The sequence below is a fragment of the Siphateles boraxobius genome, unplaced genomic scaffold (genome assembly GCF_051911475.1).
Source record: "Siphateles boraxobius isolate OS27281-9 unplaced genomic scaffold, OSU_SipBor_1 25, whole genome shotgun sequence".
NCBI lineage: Eukaryota > Metazoa > Chordata > Actinopteri > Cypriniformes > Leuciscidae > Siphateles > Siphateles boraxobius.
Genome location: NW_027508866.1, coordinates 36,810,351 through 36,836,285, shown reverse-complemented (window position 1 = coordinate 36,836,285; position 25,935 = coordinate 36,810,351). Strand labels below are relative to the sequence as shown.

The window sequence follows — 25,935 nt, the reverse complement described above, 5'->3', positions numbered from 1 at the left end:
CCTGTTTTCCATTAACTTTAAATAAAACATTTTAATGATTGTCTGCTGCTAGAAACACGAGAATCACGTTCTCTGTGGATAAACAGCATATTTTTCTGTTATTTGCACTTTTCCACGTGTGTCAGATGGACTCTGATCGATCTCTCGCATCCAGAGCCTGTGTTTTCTTCTGCTAATGTATCATAACCTCACTGCAGTCAATAAACGCTGGAAACGCAATCCATCTCTGAAATATCACTCCATTCACTTACTGTAAAACTGAATATTTGTGCCCACAGACGAGTGAAAACAAGAGGGATGAATCTCAGTGTCAAGCGTTCGTGTCAGTCTGTTACTCACTGATGGCAAGAAACTTCCCATAACAGGAGAGTTCACCCTAATATGAATCATTTACACACCATCATGTTCATCACAAACCCTCTCACACACACACGCACGCACTAACTCACTCACACACACACACGTACTCACTCACAAACACACACTCTCTCTCACACACACACACACACACACACACACAATCTCTCTCACACACACACACACACAAACATGCACTCATTCAAACTCACACTTTCTTTCTCACACACACACCCACCTCTCTCTCTCTCTCTCTCTCTCTCTCTCTCTCTCTCTCACACACACACACCTCTCTCTCTCTCTCTCACACACACAGTAAAACAAACGTGACCCCTGTGACCTGTTTCTCTGAGCACAGGCTGGTTAAATTAGCAGCACCTGACCCGTAACCGTCACAGAACGCTCTCATTCACGGCAGGTTCCTCGTCACATGGTCATCATTATGGTCAGTGGCACACAAGATACACACACACACACACACACACACACACACACACACACACACACACACACACACACACACCCACCTCTTCCAGAAAAAAATAGGCATTTACCATGAGTAAATAATATATATAAACTATTAAAAAAACATTTAATTTAACTATAATATATATATTTTTTTTATAACTATTTTTATATATTTTATTATAAATTATTTCAACATATAAACTGTAATACTAAACTATATATATATTACAAACTATTATTTTATCTAATGTAAAGTTATATTTGTAATTAAATATTAAAAAATATGTAATATATAAACTTTTATATATTTTATTGTAAATTATTTTTAACAAACTATTCTTGCGTATTTTATTATTCATAATTATTATATAAACATTTACAAAATGATTAATAAACTCTTACACATTTTATTATAAATGTAATATATAAACTTTTCTTTTTCACTCTCAACCGATAATGAGAAAATGAGTTTACAAAATCAAATCTACATCTATATTACAAATGCAAAGTTTTTGAATTTTTGAAAGTATGAATGCATAATGTTTCACAAACACTAGTCAAAAAAACAGTAGTGCACAGTACGATCATGATGTTTCCTCAATGACAGAAATGTGTGTGTTTTATACTATATTATACTACTAAGTCATGAAATTGTGGTAAAGCATCTGAGAGGATGAGCGTATGAGTTTATGATTATTATAATTATTACAGGCCTGAACACCAGCGCTGCCAGTGAAACTGATACAGGATTACAGCTGACGGGTGAAGTGGAGGATTCACTCTTATCTGATGAAGAGCTCCACTCGAGTCACATGAACAATATCCTCAGATGTCACTGAAACGCGCTGGTGTCGTCGGGGCAGAAGGTCACGCTTGATCGCTCGAGTGTTTTAACCACAGAATCATCTTCATGGCGCATCATTACACACTCTAGCAGGATTAGAGCCGCACGAGAGCTGATTACTGACAATCACTAACACTAATGATATCATCTACACAAAACACACTGATATTAGGAGACTGAAGCCATTATGATTTATGATTGAACTTATGGCACATATGAAATAGCACACAATGGCACATCATTTACTTATAAATACTCAACATTATCTCGTGTTAAACCATATGACTGTATATATTGACTAAAAGGTTTATTTACTTATGTATTAATAGAATATTTATGTTCATATTTATTAATTGTAATAAATTATTTATATTTATAACTATATATATATAATTATTAAATAATATAATATATACATTACATTTTTATATATCTTCATTTCTTATTTATATACATATATATAAAAGTATATAAATAAATTATAAACAAATTTTTGTTAAATAATAAACTTAACTTATTTTATAAAATTACACATATATCTTCATTTCTTATATTTATATTATATATAATACTATATAAATATTTAATATAGAAATTATATATATATATATATATACACACACATTTATCTAGCTGTTAATTGATCTATCAGTGTCTGTGAAATGTGTGTGTGTGTGTGTGTGTATATATATATATATATATATATATATATATATATATAAACACTAATTATCGACTAATATAAACTTGTTTTATTGCCCCCTTCCCCTCCTATAATAGCACTTCTATATAACATCTCATGTTATGTTTTAAAGAATAAAAGAACTGGTTTGGCATGAGCAAATAAAGACCGACATTAATTTCAAAGTGAACTTTCCCTTTAACTTCAAAATGAAACACATATCTCACATATATATCACATATAACTCTCTTATAAATGTTCATATCTAAACATTGTAATCTGTGTCAGATCTTCATTGCTATATGGTGCTAAAAGTGTCCTTGGTCATAAATGGGTTATTATTACGTGAACGCATCGGTATGCAGTATCTTTTATTCCCGAGTGAAGTTTGCTCTATTAATAACTCCAGCATGAACACAATGATCATAAACAGTTGTTGGAAGAACACCTTCGTCTGACATCAAACCTGCAACTATGAAGTCGTGTCGTGTGTGGATTTAGGAATGCAGTGTGTACGTGATAAATCCTGCGTTTTATGCATTAGCCAGGATGGGTGGCATATGGACAGTTGCATATTTTCCGGGGGATTTGAGGCTGGTATGATGGGACGGGTGTGCTGGAACTAATCGAGAATACATGAGAGCGTGACCCCCTTCACCATAAAACTCCATCATCATACACTACACCCCATCAACATGTCCCTTCAGGGCCTCCGTAGGACAGTTCAACAAAACTGACAATTCTATCATCATTTATCACGCTCCTGTAAATCCATGCGACTCACAAAAGAAGAGATGATGCTCTTCTATACAATGAAACTAAATAGAAACAGACATTGTAGTGCCACAAAAAACAAAAAAAAGTAATAAAAGCATAATAACAATATTCCATATACATCTTGTGCACTATATTCCAACTATATTCCTTCTGAAATCATGATTTTATGTGAGGAACAGACTGAAACTGAAAAATCTTGCCCTCCCCTTACATTTGCATTTTTAAATTATTATTACACTGCAAATCAAGTGAATTTATACCTGATTTAAAGATGTAATGAATTCATAAATACATTCATTTAAATTTGCATATACAAATGTAATACTTTGCAGTTCATCATGTGACTATACTTAATTTAAATATGTAATGAATTAAAATATATTTACATATATAAATTTACTACTTTGCAGTTCATCATGTGACTATACATAATTTAAATATGTAAAAAAATTGATATTTAAATTTGTATATATACACATTTACTACTTTGCAGTTCATCATGTGACTTTATACCTAATTTAAATATGTAATAAATTGATATTTAAATTTGCATTTTTAAATTTACTCTGCAGTTCATCATGTGACTTTATACCTACTTTAAATATGTAATAAATTGATATATAAATGTGCATATTTAAATTTGCTAGGTAAATATAATAATATGTAATTTAATGATCCACTGTAATTTTAACAGCCATTTTTCACTTGAAATTAATGAAACTGGAAACAATGTCATTCATTTCCAGTTATTTTTGCCGAACTAAAAAAGTCTGTTATGCTGCTTGATATTGCAAACTGGTATTTAATGTCATTTTAAATCATTTATGTACATTTCACATTTGTAGGCTACATTTCATAGGGCCTTATAATTGTAAAAACTGTAATAAATAAGTTAAAGTTTCATGAATCCATTTGATTAGACATGCTTTTTGATTATTAAAATGTAATTAAACCATTAAATTAGAATCCAGAATAGAGTAATATGTAGTGCAAATAGTTTCACCGTTTACTATACTTCTGTTCTTCTCCTAGTTACAAATATACAATAAAAACATAACGTAAAATAAATTTGTTCAATGCACAGGAAATATTTGCACTTATTTTTCAAGAATAAGTCCAAAAACTATGACCAAAAGCCACACGCATCTCTTTCTGTTTCAGAGGAGAAAGAAAGTCACAGTGAGTAAAGTTTCAGGATTTCCCTGTAATAGTGACAGAATAAGTGAAGATCATAAAGTCTTGGAGCTCATTCCAGGTAAAGCTCTGCAGGATTGTGAGCGTCTGGGTTCTTGCCTGCGTCCCCTAGAGGAAACTAAAACTCATTTCTGAACATATACTGCGCAATTAAAATGTTTAGGGTTCGACAGCCAGCGTCAGGCTGAAGGAAACAATAGAACGTGTGTTTAAGACCTTAAAAGTTTCCATGAACGCATCCAGTTTCTCTGTCAGAACAATAAAACCACCATAAAGAGCAAGAGAATATGATTCAGCGACAGCAGACGACTCTTCCCTGACTGAGAAAACAACAAGAGGCATTATTCTCTCTCACCCACACACACACACACACACACACGCTTTCCTGCAATATTTAATGCTTTGAGCTTTCCTGTAGCTCAAACAGTAGAGCGTTGGCGCTTGCAACACCAAGGACATGGGTTCGATTCCCAGGGAAAGCAAGAACTGATAAGAATGTAACTGTGTACCTTGAAATGCAATGTAGGTCGTTTTTGATAAAAGTGTCTGTCAAATGCATAAATGTAAATGTAAATATAACAAGTAAATAATATACATATAACATATTTATATGTTTTAACAACATATAACATATAAAGCGTATGTGTGCATGCGTGTGTGTGTGTGTGTGTGTGTGTGTGTGTGTGTGTGTGTGTGTAAGCCGAGATAGCAGAAGAACCTCACAGCTGTTGGGAGTTTAGCTGCATCTGTCACAACTGTGATTTCATGGAACAAAGCAGGAATGCCATCAAACTGTCAGGCCACACACACACACACACACACACACGTCTGTCTCCACCTATTTTAGCCTGCGCTCTGACGTTCGGCCGCGTATCAAACACTCATAACTAGCTCAGCAGCCACATTTATTTCTATATACAGTCAAGATTGTTTAAAAGCAGCTTCAAAGTAATAAACGGATAAATTACAGAATCAATGATGCAAAGTTCAAATACGAAACATTCACGAACATAACACTGTCATTATTCAGATCAAAATATTCAGTTCATTTTTTGTTCTCATCCGATTGTGTCAGCGCTGTTAAATCTATAATATTAGTTAATATTACATTATGAAAGAGATGTTGCGATTCTTCCCTATTGTGTCGTATATCCGAGTGAAACGCTTCTGGAACAAGAACAAATGTGGGCGGGGCTTGATTGTGTCCATGGGGAATTGATTGAATGCTTGTGGTTTGCTATTGGCTGAATCTAATTTGAGTGACAGGTTGTCCCGCCCACATCACCAGAGAAGAGAAGAGATGCTGCAAGAGGAACTTATTCTGATTCAAGATTACCAGGAACATGAATTTAACACAATGATCGTGTGCACCCATAAATCCTTTAGAATAAACACTGCAATATTCAGTTTCGATTTCATGGTTTCATGATTTTCATGGAGTTTTTAAGCTCAACTAAGCAAGCCAAAAGCAAGGAACTCTTGTTTTTTGTTTTGAGATCTGTATAAGACAATTCACCATGACGTCACAACAGTAATAGACGTTCTTCCGGGTGGCAAAAGCCGAAGCGTTTTCCTATAGCAACACAAGAAAATTGCTAGGAAGGGAGACACACCGTTGGCAGTTGTCTAATCTACATTTCAACAGTTGATTAAAAAACAGACGTGGTGGAAATTCAGACATAGTTAACATGATCATTAGAGCTTAGATTCTTTGATCTAGAGACGTGCACTCCCAACGCAATAGATTTCGGCGCGGGACTATATTTGATGGCCGAGTGCGAGCGCGGGCGGTAATGCACTCACTCTGTGTGTGCGGGAGAATAAAACGATTCGCGGGACTCCCGCAAACTAGAAATATCTATGAATAAAACATATAAAAACTAATACATTTTTATTCATCTGTTGCAAAAAAGCAACAAGAACAACTAAAACAAAATAGAAACGATTTACAGGCCTGAGTTTCTTTTTATAACATGTTTGCAGCGTTGAGCGATGTAGCCGTTGATTTCTTGAACGCAATGGCCAATCACAAGCATTCAAGATAGTCTCCCCTCACTGCTCAAAACGGACTTTTTGATCAGAGCTGAATTCTGTATGCTGGCAAATCCTCTAATTATAACAAACAAAGTGTATATATTCTAAAAGACTCATTGTGCAGTCAGGTTCATTGATGTGTGAGATCGCGATGAACTGATGTCAGCTTTTTAGGAATTATTAAGGGAGCGCACTTTGCGCGCAGTCATGCCAAACCATGCACGAAGTAGCCTGCTTGCTTTTATGTTATAACAGTGGTTTGTGTGTTATTATTTAATTATTTATTAACAAATAATTATCAGGAGCATTTATGCTGATGTGTATGACTATGATGGCGACACGTAGGCTAACCTGAAAGCATTTGGAGGTACAGAAAAAAAGTATATTTGCGGGCGGGAGCGGGACAAAACATAAATGTTGCGGGCGGGGGGAAGTAACAGAAAGTAGTTGAGAACGTCAGTTATAACGACCCACGTATTAAAAATGTTTGGGTTTAAATCGGGCTCATAATTACAGTTAATGTGTCGGGCCGGGAAGCGCAAAGAAGACAACATGCACTACTTTTGACGACGTCCACTCGCGTTAACCTCCTCACCCACAGGTTCCACTGGATAGATTAACTTTTTTCTGAAGGAAATCGATAAAGCCTACACCTTTTGCAGTATATCTGGGAGCGCAACCCCAAACACAACACGTTTTCGACATCGTTTCAACTTTGATCAACAACAAGGATTTTAACTATGTAACCATTTACAGTAGCCAGCTGGATCTCTTCAGTTGGTCAGTAAAAGCCGCTCACGTTCTGCCCCCCGGAAGTATCTTGGTGCCTATTGTTTACAAACATTCTGAAATGCCCTATACAGTCAACGCCAGAACTGCATACAGTGTGAAAAGTGATAGAAACACTTAAAGTTCCGTGTCCCGAACACATGTGCTGAAAGTCCCATGTCCCAAACACACAGGTTCTGAAAGTCCCGTGTCCCGAACACACAGGTGCTGAAAGTCCCGTGTCCCGAACACACATGTGCTGAAAGTCCCGTGTCCTGAACACACAGGTGATGAAAGTCCCGTGTTCCGAACACACATGTGCTGAAAGTCCCGTGTTCCGAACACACATGTGCTGAAAGTCCCGTGTTCTGAACAAACAAGTGCTGAAAGTCCTGTGTCCCGAACACACAGGTGTTGAAAGTCCCGTGTCCTGAACAAACATGTGCTGAAAGTCCCGTGTCCTGAACACACATGTGCTGAAAGTCCCGTGTCCCGAACACACGTGTGCTGAAAGTCCCGTGTCCTGAACACACAGGTGCTGAATGTCCCGTGTCCCGAACACACGTGTGCTGAAAGTCCCGTGTCCTGAACACACAGGTGCTGAATGTCCCATGTCCCGAACACACGTGTGCTGAATGTCCCGTGTCCCGAACACACGTGTGCTGAATGTCCCGTGTCCCGAACACACGTGTGCTGAATGTCCCGTGTCCCGAACACACATGTGCTGAAAGTTCCGTGTCCCGAACACACGTTTGCTGAAAGTCCCGTGTCCCGAACACACAGGTGGTGAAAGTCCCGTTTCCCGAACACACATGTGCTGAAAGCCCCGTGTCCTGAACACACATGTGCTGAATGTCCCGTGTTCCGAACACACATGTGCTGAAGGTTCCGTGTCCCGAACACACGTTTGCTGACAGTCCCGTGTCCCGAACACACAGGTGCTGAAAGCCCCGTGTCCCGAACACACAGGTGGTGAAAGCCCCGTGTCCTGAACACACAGGTGCTGAAAGTCCCGTTTCCTGAACACACATGTGCTGAAAGTTCCGTTTCCTGAACACACGTGTGCTGAAAGTCCCATGTCCCGAACACACAGGTGCTGAAAGCCCCGTGTCCTGAACACACATGTGCTGCATGTCCCGTGTTCCGAACATACATGTGCTGAAGGTTCCGTGTCCCGAACACACGTTTGCTGACAGTCCCGTGTCCCGAACACACAGGTGCTGAAAGCCCCGTGTCCTGAACACACAGGTGCTGAAAGTCCCGTTTCCTGAACACACAGGTGCTGAAAGTCCCGTTTCCTGAACACACAGGTGCTGAAAGTCCCGTTTCCCGAACACACAGGTGCTGAAAGTCCCCTGTCCCGAACACACGTGTGCTGAAATTCCTGTGTCCTGAACAAATAAGAGCTGAAAGTCCTGTGTCCTGAACACACGTGCTGAAAGTCCCGTGTCCCAAACACACGTGCTGAAAGTCCCGTATCCCAAACACACGTGTGCTGAAAGTCCCCTGTCCCGAACACACAGGTGCTGAAAGTCCCCTGTCCCGAACACACAGGTGCTGAAAGTCCCGTGTCCTGGACAAACAAGTGCTGAAAGTCCTGTGTCCTGAACACACATGTGCTGAAAGTCCTGTATCCCAAACACACGTGCTGAAAGTCCCGTATCCCGAACAAACAGGTGCTGAAAGTCCCGTGTCCCGAACACACGTGCTGAAAGTCCCGTGTCCTGGACACACGTGTGCTGAAAGTCCCATGTCCCGAACACACATGTGCTGAAAGTCCCGTGTCCCGAACACACGTGTGCTGAAAGTCCCGTGTCCTGAACACACGTGTACTGAAAGTCCTGTGTCCCGAACACACGTGTGCTGAAAGTCCCGTGTCCCGAACACATGTGTGCTGAAAGTCCCATGTCCCGAACACACTTGTGCTGAAAGTCCCGTGTCCCGAACACACGTGTGCTGAAAGTCCCGTGTCCCGAACAAACAAGTGCTGAATGTCCCGTGTCCCGAACACACATGTGCTGAAAGTTCTGTGTCCCGAACACACGTTTGCTGAAAGTCCCGTGTCCCGAACACACAGGTGCTGAAAGTCCCGTTTCCTGAACACACGTGTGCTGAAAGTCCCGTTTCCTGAACACACGTGTGCTGAATGTCCCATGTCCCTAACACACATGTGCTGAAAGTTCTGCGTCCCGAACACACGTTTGCTGAAAGTCCTGTGTCCCGAACACACAGGTGCTGAAAGCCCCGTGTCCTGAACACACAGGTGCTGAAAGTCCCGTTTCCTGAACACACAGGTGCTGAAAGTCCCTTTTCCTGAACACACAAGGGCTGAAAGTCCCGTGTCCAGAACACACGTGTGCTGAAAGTCCCCTGTCCCGAACACACGTGTGCTGAAAGTCCCGTGTCCTGAACAAACAAGTGCTGAAAGTCCCGTGTCCTGTACACACGTGCTGAAAGTCCCGTGTTCTGAACACACGTGTGCTGAAAGTCCTGTGTCCTGAACACACATGTGCTGAAAGTCCCATGTCCTGAACACACAGGTGCTGAAACTCCAGTGTCCTGAACACACAGGTACTGAAAGTCCCGTGTCCTGAACACACATGTGCTGAAAGTCCTGTGTCCTGAACACACAGGTCCTGAAAGTCCCGTGTCCTGAACACACAGGTGCTGAAAGTCCCGTGTCCTAAACACACAGGTGCTGAAAGTCCCGTGTCCCGAACACACGTGTGCTGAAAGTCCCGTGTCCTAAACACACAGAGGCTGAAAGTCCCGTGTCCCGAACACACGTGTGCTGAAAGTCCCGTTTCCTGAACACACGTGTGCTGAATGTCCCATGTCCCTAACACACATGTGCTGAAAGTTCCGCGTTCCGAACACACGTTTGCTGAAAGTCCCGTGTCCCGAACACACAGGTGCTGAAAGCCCCGTGTCCTGAACACACGGGTGCTGAAAGTCCCGTTTCCTGAACACACAGGTGCTGAAAGTCCCTTTTCCTGAACACACAGGGGCTGAAAGTCCCGTGTCCCGAACACACGTGTGCTGAAAGTCCCCTGTCCCGAACACACGTGTGCTGAAAGTCCCGTGTCCTGAACAAACAAGTGCTGAAAGTCCCATGTCCTGAACACACGTGCTGAAAGGCCCGTGTCCTGAACACACGTGTGCTGAAACTCCTGTGTCCTGAACACACAGGTGCTGAAAGTCCCGTGTCCTGAACACACAGGTGCTGAAACTCCCGTGTCCTGAACACACAGGTACTGAAAGTCCTGTGTCCTGAACACACATGTGCTGAAAGTCCCGTGTCCTGAACAAACAGGTCCTGAAAGTCCCGTGTCCTAAACACACAGGTCCTGAAAGTCCCGTGTCCTGAACACACGTGTGCTGAAAGTCCCGTGTCCCGAACACACGTGTGCTGAAAGTCCCGTGTCCTAAACAGACAGAGGCTGAAAGTCCTGTGTCCCGAACACACATGTGCTGAAAGTCCCGTGTCCTGAACACACGTGTGCTGAAAGTCCCGTGTCCCGAACACACAGGTACTGAAAGTCCCATGTCCCGAACACACGTGTGCTGAAAGTCCTGTGTCCTGAACACACAGGTGCTGAAAGTCCCATGTCCCGAACACACAGGTACTGAAAGTCCTGTGTCCTGAACACACAGGTGCTGAAAGTCCCATGTCCCGAACACACAGGTACTGAAAGTCCTGTGTCCTGAACACACATGTGCTGAAAGTCCTGTGTCCTGAACACACAGTTGCTGAAACTCCCGTGTCCTGAACACACATGTCTCCTGAGACGTTGCAGTGTTTCCCCTGTAGTACGATCCTCTGGTTGAACAGCAGGAGATGCTTTCAGACAAAAGAGAATCCTTCAGCTTAACCAGCACGATGACACACACACATACAGGACATCACACACACTAAGAAGAGCACATCAAACACATCACTATGAGCTGGAGCTGAACACACACACACACACACCCTAAACACCAGCAGTGAACCGCAGCTGAAGCCTGGAAACAACACACTAATCTGAAGGAGATTCATGAGAGTCTGTGTGAAGAAACAACCTTTCATTTCACATGGGTGAAGGTCACTTGTGTGTGTGTGTGTGTGTGTGTGTGTGTGTGTGTGTGTGTGTGTGTGTGTGTGTGTGTGTGTGTGTGTGTTTGTTTGAATGTAAGTGTGTGAGTGTTTGAGTGTAAGTGTGTGAGTGTTTGAGTGTGTGTGTGAGTGTGTTTGAGTGTTTGAGTGAGTGTGTGTTTGAGTTTAAGTGTGTGTGTTTGAGTGTGTTAGAGTGTAAGTGTGTGTGTGTTAGTGTGAGTGTGTGTGTGTGTGAGAGAGAGTGTGTGTATAAATGTCAAATATTATGGTATGTATTTATTGTTCTGCTATATAGGGCTGATTTAAACACTGTAAAATACTGATTTAAAAAATACTGCTTGGAAAAAAATGATAAAGTTCCTAAAACAGGCTTTCATTTTCTTTAAGAAAAAATTTTATCTTGTTTTTTATTTTGAGATCTGTATACAGCCAACCCCAGAACTGCATACAGTGAAAAATGAAAGAAACACTGTATATTTTCAAGCTAAAAACGAACAAAATAAGTTTTTTTTTTTTTTTTAGAAGTGCTGTAGCTTTAATAACAGAGACACGGGGTGAAGAAACGGGGTCTGGTCTCACATAAACACAGTTACTGAGTGTTATTGTGCATCTCACGTTACCGTCGCCCACATCTCGACACCCGTTTGAGGCTTTCGGCTGCGGGTGAAATTCCTCCGCATTCCTCAGCTGCTTCTAAAACACAACACACTCCTGCCAACATCAGTGTGTGTTCCTGCCACTCGACAGAACACACTCCTGCCAGCATCAGTGTGTGTCCCTGCCACTTGAAACGACACACTCCTGTCAGCATCAGTGTGTTCCTGCCACTCGACACGACACACTCCTGTCAGCATCAGTGTGTTCCTGCCACTCGACACGACACACTCCTGTCAGCATCAGTGTGTGTTCCTGCCACTCGACACGACACACTCCTGTCAGCATCAGTGTGTGTTCCTTCCACCCGACAAGAAACACTCATGCCAGCATCAGTGTGTGTGCCTGCCACTCCACACGACACACTCCTGTCAGCATCAGTGTGTGTTCCTGCCACTCGACACGACACGCTCCTTTCCCCGTCAGTGTGTGTTCCTGCCACTCGACACGACACAATCCTGTCAGCATCAGTGTTTGTTCCTGCCACTCGACACGAAACACTCCTGTGAGCATCAGTGTGTTGCTGCCACTCGACACGACACACTCTTGTCAGCATCAGTGTTTGTTCCTGCCACACGACACAACACACTCCTGTCAGCATCAGTGTGTGTTCCTGCCACTCGACACAACACACTCCTGTCAGCATCAGTGTGTGTTCCTGCCACTCGACACGACACACTCCTGTAAGCATCAGTGTGTGTTCCTGCCACTCGACACAACACACTCCTGTCAGCATCAGTGTGTTCCTGCCACTTGACACGACACACTCCTGCCAGCATCAGTATGTTCCTGCCAGCATCAGTGTGTGTTCCTGCCACTCGACACGACACACTCCTTTCCCCGTCAGTGTGTGTTCCAGTGTGCGACACGACACACTCCTGCCAGCATCAGTGTGTTCCTGCCACTCGAAACGACACACTCCTGTCAGCATCAGTGTGTTCCTGCCACTCGACACGACACACTCCTGTCAGCATCAGTGTGTGTTCCTGCCACTCGACACGACACACTCCTGTCAGCATCAGTGTGTTCCTGCCACTCGACACGACACACTCCTGCTAGCATCAGTGTGTGTTCCAGCCACTCAACACGACACACTCCTGCCAGCATCAGTGTGTGTTCCTGCCACTCGACTCAACACACTCCTGTCAGCATCAGTGTGTCCCTGCCACTCGACACGACACACTCCTGTCAGCATCAGGGTGTGTTCCTGCCACTCGACACGACACACTCCTGTCAGCATCAGTGTGTGTTCCAGCCACTCAACACGACACACTCCTGCCAGCATCAGTGTGTCCCTGCCACTCGACACGTCACGCTCCTGTCAGCACTCGACACGACACACTCCTGTCAGCATCAGTGTGTGTTCCTGCCACTCGACACGACACTCCTGTCAGCATCAGTGTGTGTTCCTGCCACTCGACACGACACACTCTTGTCAGCATCAGTGTGTGTTCCTGCCACTCGACATGACACACTCCTGTCAGCATCAGTGTGTGTTCCTGCCACTCGACACGACACACTCCTGCCAGCATCAGTATGTGTTCCTGCCACTCGACACAACACACTCCTGTCAGCATCAGTGTGTGTTCCTGCCACTCGACACGACACACTCCTGTCAGCATCAGTGTGTGTTCCTGCCACTCGACACGACACACTCCTGCCAGCATCAGTGTGTCCCTGCCACTCAACACGACACACTCCTGTCAGCATCAGTGTGTGTTCCTGCCACTCGACACGTCACGCTCCAGCGACGAGAGGCGATTACTGCGCTATCGTGTTCGATCGTGTAAAGTCATTGTAATTGTTTTGGTACTGTGATATAACAGGCCTTTGTGCGATCAGGTGTGCTGCGGCTCAGGTGTGTGTGAGTGGAAACACGATCCGCAGAGAGAGAGAGAGAGAGAGAGAGAGAGAGCGAGAGAGAGACATGCTGATTCTCTGAGATCAGTGGAGGATTACTGCCAAATCCCCTTCATTCATGAGCTATCAGCACCAGACGTGTTACCACTGACAGCTGGCTACAGGAAATAAATATATATTATAAATATTATATACTTGAATTACAAATAAATATTAGATTCATTTTATATTAGTATAAAAACGTTTTGTTTTTATTAAAGAAAACAAAGTGTTTGTTTATAAAGTGTTTATTGTTCTGCCATGAAGAGCTGATTTTAATACTTTTTTAATTACATATTTTTTAAATAAAAAAATTGCTAAAAATTACTATCAAGGCTAGACGTGTTACAACATAAATTTGTATTTATTTATATTATATGTAATAAAACTATATGTGTGATTATATGCAATATAAATAAATACAAATAAAAAATATATGATTTATTTATATTTTATGTAATAAAATTGTTTATTTATATTTATATTACATATATATATATATATATATATATATATATATATATATATATATATATATATATATATATATACTGTATTTTATTTATATATATATATATATATATATATATATATATATATTTATATTATATTATATACAATAAAACTATAAGTGTGTGTGTGTATATATATATACACACACATACATATAATAAAACTATACTTGTATATATTATTTATAAATCAATATTATATTTAATATTATATAAATATTTTTTATTATATATACATTTTAATTTTTCATTCTGTTAGCAGTATAACAGGTTTACAGTATAAATTATTTTATAAATGTTATATTTAAAATATTCTATTAATTACAATATAATCGTATAAATATTATATTTTATAGTATTATAAATATTACACCGACAAGAGGTGTTTTAACTGACACGTAGCTACAGAATAAATCTTTTGAAAAATAATTTAAATAATTTAAATATTAAATTCCATTTAATTTTTTATTAAGGAAATAAAAAAGGATCATTGTGATTTTTTTGTTGCATTGTGAAGTTATTTTCATGACAAATATATACATTTTTCACCCATAATTCTCAATAATGAAGTAGAAATCTTGTCATGAAATAGTATTATTTAAGTGTATATATTACATTACTTATATATCTTTTTTTTTATATATGCATCATGGTAGTGTTTATTATTCTGCCATTTAGTGCGGATTTAAATACAAAAACATTACTGTAAATCAGGATCGAGGCCAGAGATGTTGCGACTGACAGGTACAGTGCCGTCAATCATAAAAACAGGCAAAACCCGCGAGGTCACGGACGTCTGAAATGTTATTTTAGAGAAAGCACCGGAATTATCACAAGCTCTACACACTCTGACCTTCTGCCACTCGACAGAACACACTCCTGCCATCATCAGTGTGTGTTCTTGCCACTCGACACGACACACTCCTGTCAGCATCAGTGTGTTCCTGCCACTCGACACGACACACTTCTGTCAGCATCAGTGTGTGCCTGCCACTCGACACAACACACTCCTGTCAGCATCAGTGTGTGTTCCTGCCACTCGACAGAACACACTCCTGTCAGCATCAGTGTGTGTTCCTGCCACTCGACACGACACACTCCTGTCAGCATCAGTGTGTTCCTGCCACTCGACACGACACACTCCTGTCAGCATCAGTGTGTTCCTGCCACTCGACACGACACACTCCTGCCAGCATCAGTGTGTGTTCCTGCCACTCGACACGACACACTCCTGCCAGCATCAGTGTGTGTTCCTGCCCCTCGACAGAACACACTCCTGTAAGCATCAGTGTGTGTTCCTGCCACTCGACACGACACACTCCTGTCAGCATCAGTGTGTTCCTGCCACTCGACACGACACACTCCTGTCAGCATCAGTGTGTGTTCCTGCCACTCGACGCGACACACTCCTGCCAGCATCAGTGTGTGTTCCTGCCACTCGACAGAACACACTCCTGTCAGCATCAGTGTGTGTTCCTGCCACTCGACAGAACACACTCCTGTCAGCATCAGTGTGTTCCTGCCACTCGACACGACACACTCCTGCCAGCATCAGTGTGTGTTCCTGCCACTCGACACGACACACTCCTGTCAGCATCAGTGTGTTCCTGCCACTCGACACGACACACTCCTGTCAGCATCAGTGTGTGTTCCTGCCACTCGACAGAACACACTCCTGTCAGTATCAGTGTGTTCCTGCCACTAAACACAACACACTCCTGCCAGCATCAGTGTGTTCCTGCCACTCGACACGACACACTCCTGTCAGCATCAGTGTGTGTTCCTACCACCCGACAAGACACACTCCTGTCAGCATCAGTGTGTGTTCCTGCCACTCGAAACGAAACACTCCTATCAGCATCAGTGTGTGTTCCTGCCACTCGACACAAAACACTCCTGTCAGCAACAGTGTGTGTTCCTGCCACTCGACACGACACACTCCTGTCAGCATCAGTGTGTGTTCCTACCACCCGACAAGACACACTCCTGTCAGCATCAGTGTGTTTTCCTGCCACTCGAAACGAAACACTCCTATCAGCATAAGTGTGTGTTCCTGCCACTCGACACAAAACACTCCTATCAGCATCAGTGTGTGTTCCTGCCACTCGACACGACACACTCCTGTCAGCATCAGTGTGTGTTCCTACCACCCGACAAGACACACTCCTGTCAGCATCAGTGTGTTTTCCTGCCACTCGAAACGAAACACTCCTATCAGCATCAGTGTGTGTTCCTGCCACTCGACACAAAACACTCCTGTCAGCAACAGTGTGTTGTCGCCACTCGACACGACATACTCCTTTTACCATCAGTGTGTGTTCTTGCCACTCGACACGACACACTCCTGTCAGCATCAGTGTGTGTTCCTGCCACTCGACACGACACACTCCTGTCAGCATCAGTGTGTGTTCTTGCCACTCGACACGACACACTCCTGTCAGCATCAGTGTGTGTTCCTGCCACTCGACACGACACACTCCTCTCAGCATCAGTGTGTTCCTGCCACTGGACATGAAACACTCTGTGAGCATCAGTGTGTGTTCCTGCCACTCGACACGACACACTCCTGCCAGCATCAGTGTGTGTCCCTGCCACTCGACACAACACACTCCTGTCAGCATCAGTGTGTGTTCATGCCACTGGACACGTCACGCTCCAGCGACGAGAGGCGATTACTGCGCTATCGTGTTCGATCGTGTAAAGTCATTGTAATTGTTTTGGTACTGTGATATAACTGGCCTTTGTGCGCTCAGGTGTGCTGCGGCTCAGGTGTGTGTGAGTGGAAACACGATCCGCAGAGAGAGAGAGAGCGAGAGAGAGAGAGAGAGAGAGAGAGAGAGAGAGAGCAGAGAGAGAGAGAGAGAGAGAGAGAGAGAGAGAGAGAGAGAGAGAGAGAGAGAGAGAGAGAGAGAGCGAGAGAGAGAGAGAGCGAGAGAGAGAGAGAGAGAGAGAGAGAGAGCGAGAGAGAGAGAGAGAGCGAGAGAGAGAGAGAGAGAGAGAGAGAGAGAGAGAGAGAGAGAGAGAGAGAGAGAGAGAGAGAGAGCGAGAGAGAGAGAGAGCGAGAGAGAGAGAGGAGAGAGAGAGAGAGAGAGAGAGAGAGAGAGAGAGAGAGAGAGCGAGAGAGAGAGAGAGAGAGAGAGAGAGAGAGAGAGAGAGAGAGAGAGAGCGAGAGAGAGAGAGAGAGAGAGAGAGAGAGAGAGCGAGAGAGAGAGAGAGAGAGAGAGAGAGAGAGAGAGAGAGAGAGAGAGAGAGAGAGAGAGAGAGAGAGAGAGAGAGAGAGAGAGAGAGAGAGAGAGAGAGAGAGAGAGAGAGAGAGAGAGAGCGAGAGAGAGACATGCTGATTCTCTGAAGATCAGTGGAGGATTACTGCCAAATCCCCTTCATTCATGAGCTATCAGCACCAGAGGTGTTACCACTGACAGCTGGCTACTGGAAATAAATATATATTATAAATATTATATACTTGAATTACAAATAAATATTAGATTCATTTTATATTAGTATAAAAACGTTTTGTTTTTATTAAAGAAAACAAAGTGTTTGTTTATAAAGTGTTTATTGTTCTGCCATGAAGAGCTGATTTTAATACTTTTTTAATTACATATTTTTTAAATAAAAAAATTGCTAAAAATTACTATCAAGGCTAGACGTGTTACAACATAAATTTGTATTTATTTATTTATATTATATGTAATAAAACTATATGTGTGATTATATGCAATATAAATAAATACAAATAAAGATATATGATTTATTTATATTTTATGTAATACAATTATGTTTATTTATATTTATATTACATATATACTGTATTTTATATATATATATATATATATATATTTATTTAGTTATATTATATACAATAAAACTATATTATATACAATAAAACAACAGAGCACACATACATATAATAAAACTATACTTGTATATATTATTTATAAATCAATATTATATTAAATATTATATAAATATTTGTTATTATATATACATTTTAATTTTTCATACTGTTAGCAGTATAACAGGTTTACAGTATAAATTATTTTATAAATGTTATATTTAAAATATTCTATTCATTACAATATAATCGTATAAATATTATATTTTATAGTATTACAAATATTACACCGACAAGAGGTGCTTTAACTGACACGTAGCTACAGAATAAATCTTTTGAAAAATAATTTAAATAATTTAAATATTAAATTCCGTTTTTTTATTAAAAAAAAGTAAAAAAAATTGCGACTGACAGGTACAGTGCCGTCAATCATAAAAACAGTCAAAACCCTCGAGGTCACGGACGTCTGAAATGTTATTTTAGAGAAAGCACCGGAGATATCCCGAGCTCTACACACTCTGACCTTCTCCAGCGCTTTATCCAACATCAACTCTTCTCCAGACTGACGCCAACAGAGCAAACATTCAAGCATATACGGTTGAACTCAAGTCTTCGAAAAAATAAATCATGAAAATATGGACATCCATAGAAAAATCTGTTGCAGTAAAATCTGTAAAACACATTGATTCTCAACTGATTTTGTTTCAGAAAATAATCCTGAAGTTTTTTTTATTGGAAACATAGTCGTAATATACTTAATGTTTTAATTAAATAATAATTTTAAAAATTGATAAATAAATTATAAATTAATAATAGATATAAATAAACAATTAAATAATATATTCGTAAAATACGAATAAATCTATAGTATATTTTTATTATATATATATATATATATATATATATATATATATATTTGTATGTATGTATTTATTTATATTATAGAATTAAACTATATGTTTGTGTGCGTGTATATATATATATATACATACATTTAGCTTTATATATATTATAAATAAATAAAAACATCTATGAATATATATTCATGTATTTTATATTTGTTTATATATTTTAAATATATTTTTTCATTTATATTATAAAATAAAACTCTGTGTGTGTGTGTGTGTGTATACACAAAAAGACACACACACACACACACACACACACACACGCACACACACACACACACAATGAACACAAATACACCAACACAAATGTAGTTTCATATATAATATAAATAAGTAAATACAAATAAATACATGCATTTAATTACTACTGAACTACCGATTTCAAACATTTACAGCAAGAACTGATTATTTGCGCGAGACTTCATATCCTGAAGCCCATAAAGTGGCCGACGCTAAAACAACAATCGGAACAATTTCCTAAAAATGAAAACCAGGACCTGAAAGTTTTCCAGGAGCAGAGGGGTGTTTTCCACAGAGCCGTCAGGCATCAGAGATCAGAGCGGGACACAAATATTATTCCAATGCCAAAGTGAATCCATCAGGATCAAAGAACGGAAGGGATCCTGTTCCTGAAGAAACTTGTGAACCCTGAAGGACCTGACACTCATCAGGACAACAGCGCATGAACACCTGAGGAACGAACACAGTCCTGACCCGTCCTGCTCGTTCCAGCGCGGGACCCTTCGCTAAGCCCCGCCCTCCCTAGTTACTGTTGCTACGCCAGACAAGCTTTTACAGTGTGTATGCACCGGTGTCAGGCATTCCCAATGAGATAATTAGTAATTTTTGGTGAATGTGAAATATCTGAGAGAGCAAGACAAAAGGGACTGCAGTGTGCATTCGAGGGATATATCCACGACATAATATGCAACCGATTAGAGAATAATTTAATAAAAATTGAAGCTAAAGCCTATAGTCGCAGCAGCAGCGCCTCATACGCTGACCATTCACATGGGGAACACACAAATCGAGGAACAGCGATGTTCGTGCACAGCAGGGTAAGTGAAATGCGAAAATAATCTAATAAATTAAGGATTTATCCATAAATCCTGTGGAATAACACTAACACCGGGAGAGCCGCGATCGGATTGGGTTAAAGTTACTCAGGGTTAGTAGGCCGTCGATTTACAAAATGCTGAAATATATTTTAAAGTATGTCAGTGAGCCTCTGTCTTGTCTTTAATCGTCTTATTTTACGTTAAAATATATGCATTATGAACAAAGAACCGTCATCAACTCCAAGCAATAGGTGTGTTTGTTAATCCTGTGGACATGTAGTTGTGAATGGCGTCTCACACACTGCTGATACACACACATCATTTCTCACCTTTCAATCCATACGCACAACGCTTCTGCATTTTTCCCTCGCTCGAAAGCTTGCCAGACCTCCCGCGCCTAGTTACGGTTGCTAAGACACGATTGGCCAGTGGCAGTTTTCGGGCGTGGCTTAGCGAAGGGTCAATTAGTGAGAACCAGTAACTAAAGTAGTGGTGTAGTATGACAATCTGATTCATTTGACTGAATCGGTTAATTCAGACTGAGCGTTTGTTTTAGTGAATTGCTTCATTGAGATTGACATCAATGAATTATATACACTCAAAAAATATTTAGCTGATGCATATTGGTCAGTCATTCATGAATGACTCAGATTTCTGTTATAGTACTAATAAACCGATCGTGTTTTAAATACACAATAACCAGGCGTATATATATTCATAAATCCAATTAGAAAATTGCAAATTTACATTTTTAACTGAATACGTATATTTAATTGTTTTCACAATGAACAGATTTATACTGATTTGTGGATATTTGAATAAATTACTTTTAAAAACCTGATTAAAGAATAACATTTTACTGATTAAAGCTGCAGTCCGTAACTTTTTTGGGTTAAAAATTATCCAAAATAAATTTAGGCAAGTACATAACCAGCCAGTGTTGAAAGCTCTCTGCTTGCCGTAGCTTGATTCATAACGGTAAGCTTGTAATAATGTTTTGAACTCCAGTGGTATTAGTGGATTTCCGTGGGAAACTCGAGCATGTGTTTGCGTCATTACGTCACATCTACACATAAAGAGGAGTCTCGGCTAGTGGATCCGAGTGTGAGGATGTTGAGCTGGGGTTTATAGTCTTTTTACAGAACTTCAGATGATTACACTTATTAATTTGATGGCAGATCCAGAAAGTTTCAAACGACAATCATCAACTGGAGACTCACTCGCTGTAAAATACAAAAGACTTCGAACTTCAGATCGGCTCCAGAAGAAAAGAGACTGCAACCGACCCATGCGGAAACGAGGATTATATCAGAAGGGCATTAAATGGAGATGTAAAACATTAACAATTTGAGAACAGAACAAGTATATGATATGATAAGCGATCGTTAGATTTAATCAGGGTGATTTACTGCAATGCTTTGTCTCTTAGTTTGTCAGAAGAAAAGTGGATGTTACTTGTTCAGATGAAACATTTTCCGGTGAAATTATTATGTTGGTCATACTTCCAAAAGTGTAATCTGTGATTGTGAACGCCAGGATCCTCACCGACTGACAGCCGCACGTTCTCCTCTAAACACCGGATTCATCCGCGCTGTGCCGCGCCGAGACACAACACGCGTAAATAATGATAAATCTGCGAATAACTGCAATTACAGATTTCGAACACAGATGGCGATAAAGAGGAAAAACTACGGACTGCAGCTTTAAAGAATAAAATAATAATAATAATGATATATTAAAAATAAAGATTAAATAATAAAATAATAAGATTAAGAGAATAAGATAAAAAGATTAAAGAATAAAATAAAAAGATTAAATAATATAAAAAGATTGACAAAAAGTTTGAATAATAAAATAATAAGATTAAAATATTAAAATAAAAATATTAAAGAATAAAATAAAAAGATTAAAGAATATAAAAATTTGACAAAAAGTTTGAATAATAAACAAAATATTTAAAAAATAAAAATAAAAGATTAAAAATAAAATAAAATAAAGCTAGTAACCTGCTAGTGAAATTCTCCTTGGTTGATTCCTCGTATATTACCGTCAAACGAACTGGAATATTTCAGTCTGAATGATATACTGAGGTGAAGCTGAAGCTTCGACAGGTTTAGTTTAATCAGAGAGAAGAAGAAACACAGTCATCAAGATGATGAAGTCATGCTGTTTCCACGGTGATGAGCAAAGAGAACACACACACACACACACACCCACACACACAGAATGACCATGCGCTCCTACAGTAAACACAATCTGTGTTTCTGACCACAGAAACAGACCGTCACACCGTCACACCACACACAGTGGGTTTATTCCAGTCTCAAAATTTCAACAACAGAAGGAGAGAAACACACACCCGTGACATCATTGGCTACCGCTGCACACCGAGCTCAAAATCAACATTCACCAATTACCAGGGTTAATAGTGTTTACAAGGCAACATCTGCTTTAGATGAGGATCAGCTGCTCCTGTAGAAACCATGCAGGAAACATCAGGAGAACTGATCATGCTTTAGGTGTCTTTCTTCTGCTGAGGTCTCAGAGATGAAGACGTGGATCTCTGCAGCGTTACAGAGTCTGAATATTTCATGTACATTAATGTGCATATCTGTCTCTGTCTCAGCTGATTCTCCAGAGTGTCTCCAGCACATGCTGCTCCTAACACAGGTCATTTATCCCGATCACTTCTGCAGGAAATCTGAAAGTCTGAGGGAACATTGTGTGGCATGTGAAGGTGGAGCTGCAGCCGAGCGATTCTCTCTGAGCTTTAACAGACAAGAATAGACCAGACCAGACCAGATCAAACCAGACCAGACCAGAACAAACCAGATCAAACCAGACCCGAACAGACCAGAACAGACCAGACAAGAATAGACCAGACCAGATCAAACCAGACCAGACAAGAATAGACCAGACCGGATCAAACCAGACCAGACCAGAATAGACCAGACCAGATCAAACCAGACCAGACAAGAATAGACCAGACCAGACCAGACCAGACCAGATCAAACCAGACCAGACAAGAATAGACCAGACCAGACCAGACCAGATCAAACCAGACCAGAACAAACCAGATCAAACCAGACCAGATCAGACCCGAACAGACCAGAACAGACAAGAATAGACCAGACCAGATCAAAATAGACCAGACCCCAACAGATTAGAATAGACCAGACCTGAACAGATCAGACCAGACCAGATCAAACCAGACCAGATCAAACCAGACCAGATCAAACCAGACCCCAACAGATTAGAATAGACCAGACCTGAACAGATCAGACCAGACCAGATCAAACCAGACCAGACCAGATTAAACCAGACCAGACAAGAATAAACCAGACCAGACCAGATCAAACCAGACCAGACAAGAATAGACCAGACCAGACCAGATCAAACCAGACCAGACCACATCAAACCAGACCAGACCAGATCAAAGCAGACCAGACAAGAATAGACCAGACCAGACCAGATCAAACCAGACCAGACCAGATCAAACCAGACCAGACCAGATCAAACGAGACCAGATCAATCCAGATCAGACAAGAATAGACAAGACCCAAACAGACCAGACAGAACAAACCAGACTAGACCAGACCAGACCAAACCAGATCGAACCAGACCAGATCAGACCCGAACAGACCAGAACAGACAAGAATAGACCAGACCAGATCAAAATAGACCAGACCACACAAGATAAAAACAGACCAGAGCAGACCCGAACAGATTAGAATAGACCAGACCCGAACAGATCAAACCAGACCAGACATAAAAAAAAAAAAATAATACAATTATTATTATTATAATTAAATGAAATATTAAAGAATTAAAAACAATCCTATTATAATATTTCAATGTTAAAATAAAAAAATCAAGTATTTAATAATAATAATTATTGTTGTTGTTAAATAAAATAGTTTAAAAAAGAAACATTCCCAAGAAATATTAATTGTAAAAAAATCATCATCATCATCATCATCATCATTTTATTTTACAGTGCACCTGTACAATTACAATAGTAATATGTATAGCCATCTTAGTTTTTTTCTCAAACGTTAAACCATCAAGCTTTTATTTTGGCGTAAAAACCTTTTAAAAACTTCAGAAGAGCTTCTCAGACGGGCGGCACATGCTATAGACTATATTTATTTAATTACATCACAGCGTTTGGGATTTGATGATCACAGTTTAATCTTGATTAATCGTGCAGCTGAAACCAGAACCAAACAAACCTGAGCTCAGAAGAACCGCGTCTCCAACAGATGTATAGAGCTCGCATCGCACCGCATGCATTCAGTACACAACATAAATATGTGTGATATGATAAATATGATAAATCTTCATGCAACTGCGTAAAAGCATTACGGGACATGCAAACACCATAAAAACACTCAGAAACTGCACAGTTTGGCTAGTAATAATGTCTCAGTCATGGGTACTTAAAAACACAGCTGGTCCACTTCACCAACCTGAACTTGTCATCCTCAGCTCAATAATTCAAAAACTTCATTTTCCACTGTTAATTAGACATAAACCGTGCAGCACTGGTGAGATTTCAGACGCGTGCAGGAGGGAAAAACACACTCTCTTTATGAGTTTCTGCTCTGGCACCTCCAGTAGCGGCTCACACACACTTTCCAGCTCTCTGTGTTTTTCCTGTAACTCTCTCCCCAGACCGTTTTTCATCGATTTACCATGACACAATGTTCATTAGGTTTCTACTCAGGCCTCTGGGCTTCACAGACGTTTAAATCCGCGTAACCTTCGATGTTACGCTCTCGACACCAGCTCTTCAACGCCGGGGGCTCACGGACTCGAGTGGCGACCGATGGATCGCCCACACAAACTAAGCGTACACACGATGCAAGTAAGAGCTTGATTGTGCATTGTTGGGAGCTTCACTGATTATAACGGAACTGACGAAGCGACAGCGTTTTAGTGATTGTAAAGGGAACGGTCTCGGCTCGCTTTCTACAGCCAATATAATTCATTGAATAAAAATATAGTTTTTCATGCTAATAAGAGGACCGACGGACAATTTTGTGGACTAAAAGTTAATTTTTTTTCATCCAAAAGTTTATCTAATCATGTCTAGATTTTAGATTTTTTTGTATTTTTTATTTAACATGTAGGCTACCTTGTTTTTTATTTAAATTATACAAGTGCACCGATTGGAGAGGCTTTTGTTGCTAAATAAATGTTTCATTTAAGCAGTTTCTGTATCACTTCTTATTACTTAACTCTTAGATTTTATGAGATTAAAAAAAAAAAATAATCAGCCAAACATATCGGCTAAAAAAATCATACATCGGCTGTCCTGATTTCTAAATATCGGCATGGCCGGAGAAAAACCCATATCTATCAGGTAGAGTACATGCATTCAGCGTTAATCCCAATTATTTGTATGATAATTAGGCTAATCCTAATCACAAAATTAATGATCGTGACAAGATTCCAGCGAAATCAATCAAAAATCACAGCGAACCAGAGGAGAGTGTGGGCGGAGTCTCTTTGCAAGCGCACTGCACTCAACCAAATCAATCAAAAATCACAGCGAACCAGAGGAGAGTGTGGGCGGAGTCTCTCTGCAAGCGCACTGCACTCAACCAAATCAATCAAAAATCACTGCCAATCAGAAGAGAATGTGGGCGGAGTCTCTCTGCAAGCGCACTGCACTCAACCAAATCAATCAAAAATCACAGCCAATCAGAAGAGAATGTGGGCGGAGTCTCTCTGCAAGCGCACTGCACTCAACCAAATCAATCAAAAATCACAGCCAATCAGAAGAGAATGTGGGGGAAGTCTCTCTGCAAGCGCACTGCACTCAACCAAATCAATCAAAAATAACA

General features: G+C 40.5%; 1 protein-coding gene across 9 annotated transcripts in view; it reads right to left on the bottom strand.

Moving 5' to 3' along the window:
- The window catches only part of bmpr1bb (bone morphogenetic protein receptor, type IBb), a 126,595-nt gene that overhangs the window by 79,349 nt on the left and 21,311 nt on the right, over positions 1-25,935 (bottom strand). The window lies entirely within an intron of this gene.